Below are 7,270 nucleotides of genomic sequence, written 5' to 3'. Positions count from 1 at the left end.
TCGGGTCCCAGCAGCAAATATTCATAGAGGGACCCAGTTGCATGTTTTTAAATGAGGTAGCAATTGCATGTTTACAAGTTAGGTCGCAATTGCATGTTATTAAGGAGTGATGCACTTATATTTTTTAAGAAGGATCGCAATTGCAAGTTTTCATAAAGGACGTAGCTGGAAGGTATCAAGGAGGGGCATAAAATACAACTTTTTGAAAGGGCTCACCAGAATAAGTTTTCAGAGGGGTCACAATTTTTGCGCACAACTATCCAAACTGGAAGGTTACTATTCAATCTTTTTGCGGCGATATTGCTAGTCATTTTTATGTGCATCCCAAGTGCAAAGAACACAAAAAAGCTAAAAGTCCTTTTTATTTAAAATTCAAAAAAGTTCAAAATGTCACCCAATTCCATTAATATCGTGTAGTGGACAGATGTCATTTCATTTTCATGAGGCTGCTAGTTCAATTCTCGCTACTTATCGTTTTCTTTTTCATTTCTCGTGTGCTATTGGGCTGGCAAATGAATACGGCTTATAGCAACAATAGGTGATGTGCGAAAACTGATGTCAGATGAATGAATGAGATGAAACTTTATCTTTTCTAGATAAGTTCTAGGCACTCCTAATTAATATTAATTTAATTTGCCAAAAACATGGGGACATTCTTAGGGCGTGTTTGATTTTGTAGTATTCCAAAAACATAGGAATACAAGAAACATAGGAGTACACGATAGGAGTGTCCAAAAGTTTATCTACTAAGCATGAAAGGCATATGCTATCGTAAGAGCAACTCTAGAAAATTTGTCAAATTTGCGATTGACATATGTGGTGCTTCATCTGAATATGGAATCTCCAACGGTGTGCGCAAACACAAAGTCGCCATAATGCGATTTTTATATATTCTCATTTATTTGATTTTTTTCATTTTCTTAAGAAATCCATGGGCAATTTAATCTCAAAGTAGACATACTAAACACATGTTTTAACATGAGAAATTAAAAAAAACTATAATTAAAATATAAATAAGGTGAAACAAAAAATTCATCAGATACATATAATTAGCGACTACAAATGTCATTTAGCGACATTTTCAACCTAAGAAATGTCCTTGTTCGAACGACATTGCTACCAACTGGTTGATCAGAGGGTATAACCCGTTTAGTCTTAGCAGTACTAGCTACATGCGTATATGTTTTTACTATGTGTAATACATGCTAGTCTGTTCCGTAATCAGTATGTCATTAATTTAGTCAATGTTATGATACTAATTATTTCATGGATTAATCTAATCAAAAAATTATCCATTTACTCAACAAAATCCTGATCAAAATATGACCCTAAATATATAAGGGACTAATAGAACAGAACCGAGGTAGTATTACACACGCCGTCCGTTACAGAAGACCTGTTCAAAGGCCCGCACAAACGCGTCATTGTCTGCTACACAATCATCATCAGAGTCGTCATCGACGAAGGGACATCCCGCATCAGGCTGGCCAGTCTCGTATCCGATAGGAACTGCAGGGTGCTGCAATGCATTCATCCCCTGATTCTTGCATGCGTAACAGATACCTAACAGAAGTTTTGCAGTTCAACACATTACAAACTTACTTTAACGAAATCTAGATATCAGTTACTGAACATGGAGTAAATTTGACAAAACAAAAGAGAAGAAATGGCATATACCATCTTCATTTGGATCAAGTGGGTAGCAGAAGTAAAACTTTCGACCATACATTTCCTTCACTTGCGCAAAATAGAGAGTTGATGATGACCACTTGTCTGAACCAGCTTCCTTCATCTTCACCGTGAAGTTATAGTGGTGGAACATCTTATCATGTGTCTCCACACTGAAACACTGATGCAGAAGCTCATCTAGTTCAAACTCCACACCCTGAAACAACACTTCATAAGGAAACTTGCATCCAACTAGGAAAGATAAATAAAAAATGCATTCGGAACTCGGAAGTCGCACATACTCTCAATCCCTCCCTTAGGCCATCTCCTACGGGGCTGCTCAATTGCCCCGGACAGGACGGATTTGAGCAGGCCGGGCTAAAAGCAGGCCCCTACGGGGCTGCTCATCTCTGGCCTCGGTCCGTGGCTGCTCAATCCCAGACCAAATTTGGTCCAGAAATGAGCAGCCCGCGGACAGAAAACGGACGCGCGGCGCGGCCCCGTCCCCGCTCGGTCAATGCGCGTGGCCCACCGGTCAGTGACTGCGGCAACGGCTGGCCTCCCCCACGGTCATATTAAATTGGACCGCCGCCACGCGCCCGTCCCCACACTCCCTCCCACTCCACTCCCTCCCCACCTCGCCGGCGGCCAGCAAACCCTAGCGCCACGGGTCGCGGGTGGCTCCCCTTTGGCAAGGCCAAGAACGACCACGAGGACGACGACGACGAGGATGAGGCCATGCCCCAGCCCAGCGAGGAGCTGGAGCTAGCCATGGCCATCGAGGCGTCTGCCCGGGAGGCCGAGGAAGCGGACGCGGCGGAGGCGAGGGCCGTAGCCGAGGCCGTGGCGGCCATGGCCGAGGAGGAGGACGACGAGGAGGAGCGCGACGAGAACCGGCCGTGCGAGCCTTGGTTCACCGCTGGAGCTGCCGGTGGCGCCAGCGCAGCCACCCACCCCTCCGCGAGCCTCGGGGCTGCCGGCCCACCTCGTCGACGACCCGGAGTACATCATCCTCGAGTAGGATGCTCCGGGGATCCTCCGGCCACCCGGGAGACAGTCACGGTTACGCACACAGTTGGCATATTTTAATTAAGTTAACTTCAAGTTATCTAGAACCAGTGTTAAACAAAGCTTCCACGTTGCCACATAACCGCGGGCACGGCTTTCCGAAAAGATTTAACCCTGCAGGGGTGCTCCAACTAGTCCATCACAAATTACCACAAGCCGCATAGAAATCCTCAATCACGAAGCTCGCGATCTCGTCGGATTCCCTAGTGGAAAACCTCAACTCTGAGATTACCCAAAGCATCACCGGAATCCCGATGCACAAGATATCTCGTCAAAGGTAAAACTAATCCAGCAAGGCCACCCGGTGTGTCGACGAACCTGATAGGAGCCGCGTATCTTGTTCTCAGGACACACCGTCTATGCAAAGTGGACGGGAACCAAACCTCGAGTTGCCCCGTGGTGGCACCGCCGACTGCTAGGTGGGTGGACCAACACTCACGAGGAGCACTGGCCCGGGAGTTGATTAAATATCCTCGGGTTAATTACTCCCTATGCAGTTCATTAGTGATTAGGCAAATGTAGTACCAAAGTTGGGCCTTGCCAGACCAGCTTTAATCTAAAACAAATTATCAAGGGGGTCCCCATAACAACCCCGATCGTGTTAGGAGTGCTCATTTATGGAACATAACACCGGTAGCCGGTAACTAAGGGGGCAAAGGTGGAACAAAACACCAGGCTAAAAAGGCCGAGCCTTCCACCTTTTACCGAGTATATAGATGCATTAAATTAAATAGCATTAATATAGTGATATGACAAGGAACCCATGTAATCACATGGAAGGAACTGCACCTGCAACTAGCAACACTATCAAAAGGGTTAAGCAAGCAGTAACATAGCCAATCAGTGGTTTGCTAGGTCGAACAGGTTGAAGGTTTCATGGCATTGTTGAGAGGCTAATATTTAACATGTGGTAGGCAATGAGACATAACGATAGAGACGGTAAAACTAGCATGACAATGATAGTAATGGTATCTGGGGAAATGATCATCTTGCCTGAGATCCCGCTTGGAAGAAGAATGCCTCCGTGAAGCAGACGAACCGACGTAGTCGAACGGGTCCTCACATCCGACACGCTTGCGGAACTCTATCGAGACGGAGGGAAACGGAAACAAGCATCAACACACGATATACACCACACGATGCAAGACACACATGATGCATGAACTGTCTAATGCAAGGCATGACAATCACAACAATCAAACACTACACATTAAGTGAAGCTCAATATGCAACGGGTTGCATATTGACGAAACTTCACGTTTAATTATTTAGTTCTATCCCGATTAAATACACGGCAATATTAAATGTGGTTAAACATGGCAAGAGGTGAAGCGTAAATAAACTACCTATCTAGGCATTTTAAATGAGGTCGGAAATGACATATAGCATCTCCGAGACGACCTCACATGTTAATTTACAATTATGTCCAGATCTGAATTAACACCTTTAATTAGTTGTTAAACAGTAAAACAAATAGGTTCACGTGATTCTACGCGTCAAGGCAAGCAATCTACACGTAAAGAACATCTTCAACGGAGCTACGGTTCAAAAGATACAAGCACCGCAAGATATGATGGCATGAATGCAATATGTATGCAACGACGGCTACGAGCACTTCAAAACAAACAACCAGCAAGAGAAAATGAAACTACACGAGATCCTAAGCAAGTTTCATGTAGGACACGATCAAATCGGAGCTACGGTTCGTAAACTACGAGCATAACAAGAACTCACTACAATCTGCCAAAATCAGCCACTTAGCATTTCTACGCCTCACAACTTCGGATACACAACTCCGATAAGCTCAAGCAAGGCATGGCATGGAAGAGGGCAAGAAGCACTACCACAAACATCTAACAACAACTAGCATTGCAGCAAGGAGCACTAGGAAAAGAAGACACAAAATGTCATCTCACACACTATTTCAGACTTAGTGAAAATTACACCTCATGAAAGTGCAGTTTTCAGCCTGAAGTCATATTGACAGCAGCAAAATTCATAGCTACAGGACTCCAAATGGTATGAAAATTTACAGCATGCCAGAGAAACATAAGGGGTACAACTAACTCCATTGGACCAACCTCAAAAGAGCTACAGATCACAAGATGCAAGCAAGACAAGACAACAACAAAATAATAACAGATTCCAGACTTAGAAATATTTCAGCTCCTCTAAAACAGCACTATTTCTAGCAACTTGAGAGCAAGCAAACAACACCTAAACAAGCATTTCTACTACAACTAAAAATACCAGGGACTAAACAAAACATCCAAGATCAACTCTCTAGTTGACAACTAATTCGAACGGGGCTCGGAATAAATCCTACGAATTAATCAAAAGGGCAACAAAGCAAAATAACTCGCGAACTAACTTCCTCAAAAGCTAAAACTAATTGCACAGAAAAATCCATACCCCGAAAACATATAAAATATGTGGGGTTTGCAACACAAAATAATGCCACACAATAATGCGGGAGAATAACCTATATACGGGAAAATAAACTAGAGGCAAATCCTACACGCAAATTTACGAGTGACCGCTCTAAAATACATGGAAAAATAGCCCCTAAAACATAGGCATTTCTATCATGGCATTTGAGCAATTCAAACACGCGCGGAAAATAAATGCGGGCACTTCCTATTGAGACAGCACAGTAAACAGTGCATTTGGCGCGTTAAACTACGTCAAATAAATGTGCAAGTTCTATAAACGGGTTCTACGCGCAAATCTACACGAAAAGCATATAAAAATCATCGCGATCCGACTTACGGATTAAAAGTTATGGGTGAAACAATATACGTTTTTTCCTGAAATGCCACTAATCGAAAAGGAAAGCTATTAAACTCTAACGGGCCGAATCTGGTGGGCGCAACATAGCATTACACGCCTGGGGCGAGGGATAGGGCTTGCGGGGCTCACCTTGCTGGCGAGAGTTGGGCCTTGCAGCATGGGCCGAGGAGAGGCGAGGCGGAGGGACGCTGGTGCGGGCCGGCTGCGGGGAGGCCAAGCTGGGGGATTGGGCCGGCCTGGGGAGCTGGGCGCTCTGGCCTGGGCCGAGACGCGGAGGGGCGAGCTGGGCCGGTCGGGGTAGAGGAGGCCCAGGCGGGGGAATGCTGCCCCCGACCTCGTCCATCGTCCTCCTCCCGACGGGAGCTCGGCAGGGAGGCCGCGGGAATGGTGGCGGCGGCTTCGTCGGGCCCCGGTGGCCGCCGACGCGAGGGATGGCCGGATCCGGTCCTCCGCCATCGAATCTGGGCAAGGGCGGCGGCCGGCGGTTGTAGGAGGCCGAGGGGCGATGGTTTTCTCGGGAGCAGCAGCATGTCGGGGCTGATGGATGCAACACGGTTGGGGCTCCAGCCGGGAGGAACGACGCTGCAGGTCGGGGCGGCGAGCACCGGCAGCTGGGCACGGCGATCTCCGGCGAGAGGCAGCAGCGACCTCCGGCGAGGGGCGCTTGAGGCAGGGAGATGAGGGGCTCGGGGCAGAGGGCTCCTTGGCCAGACGCGGGGCGCCGGCGGCGGCATATGGGCCTGCCCGGGCCCGGCGGCTGCGCACAGGAGGGAGGGAGGAGAGAGAGAGTGGATAGGGTTAGGGTATGCATGGTTTTCGAGGCCGAGAGAGGGGGGGGGCTGAAATAAATGCTTGGGCGTCTTTATATAGACAAACGGGGGGCTAGGTTAGCCGGAATTTCGTTCCGGATCCAACCGCGGGGTCGGATTGGGACGATTCCGAACGCGGGAATGGGTACGCGGCCGTGTAGAGGGGGCACCCGGAGACGAGAGGGAAAACGGGCGGCGCGGCATGAATTTTTAAAACACCGACAGGCGTTCGACGGTAGACCGAATACGGTGCCGCTACGGTCGACCGTTCGGGTACCAGACGGTCTCCGATCGCGACGAAATTCGACAGGCGGTCTAGCGATAACTAATTAAGACCGCACGTCAAGCTTCGACTCAATCAGAGAAAGTTTTACGCACATTTTAAAAACAGGGTTACGACGGTGCCGCGGGCGCGTGCGTGTGCGGTCGGATTCGAAACAAACAACGACGAACGCGAAGAGAAGCGGCAACTAATAACGGATGCAAGTTTTGAAATTGGCGGCGACGGAGATGCCGATGCAATGCTGATGATGCGCATGATGCGATGATGATGCGACAGAATAAAATTTTCACACGACGAAAACGGAAAGGAAAGGGAATCTTCTGGAACATCGGCATCGGGCTGTCACACGTATCCTACAGATCCCTGCCTCGCTGTGTGCGAGAGTGCTAAAGGCTAGATACTTCAAGGATAACTCGATCTTGACTGCTACATGCCCGGCGGCAGGATTGTTCACCTTTCGTAGCATACTTCACGGTAGAGATCTCCTCAGAGAAGGACTTATATGGAGGGTGGGGTGTGGAGAGCCCATTAATATTCACCATGATTCTTGGATCCCAAGGAATGGAAGCATGAAACCCTTGGGCCAGGTGTTTATCCAAGGTATCACTCGGGTGGCTGATCTGATTGATGATATGGGGACAGGTTGGAATGA

Source organism: Hordeum vulgare, chromosome 7H, assembly GCF_904849725.1.
Source record: "Hordeum vulgare subsp. vulgare chromosome 7H, MorexV3_pseudomolecules_assembly, whole genome shotgun sequence".
NCBI classification, from domain to species: domain Eukaryota; kingdom Viridiplantae; phylum Streptophyta; class Magnoliopsida; order Poales; family Poaceae; genus Hordeum; species Hordeum vulgare.
The sequence above is the reverse complement of the archived record's forward strand: the minus strand, read 5'-3'. Positions refer to the sequence as shown.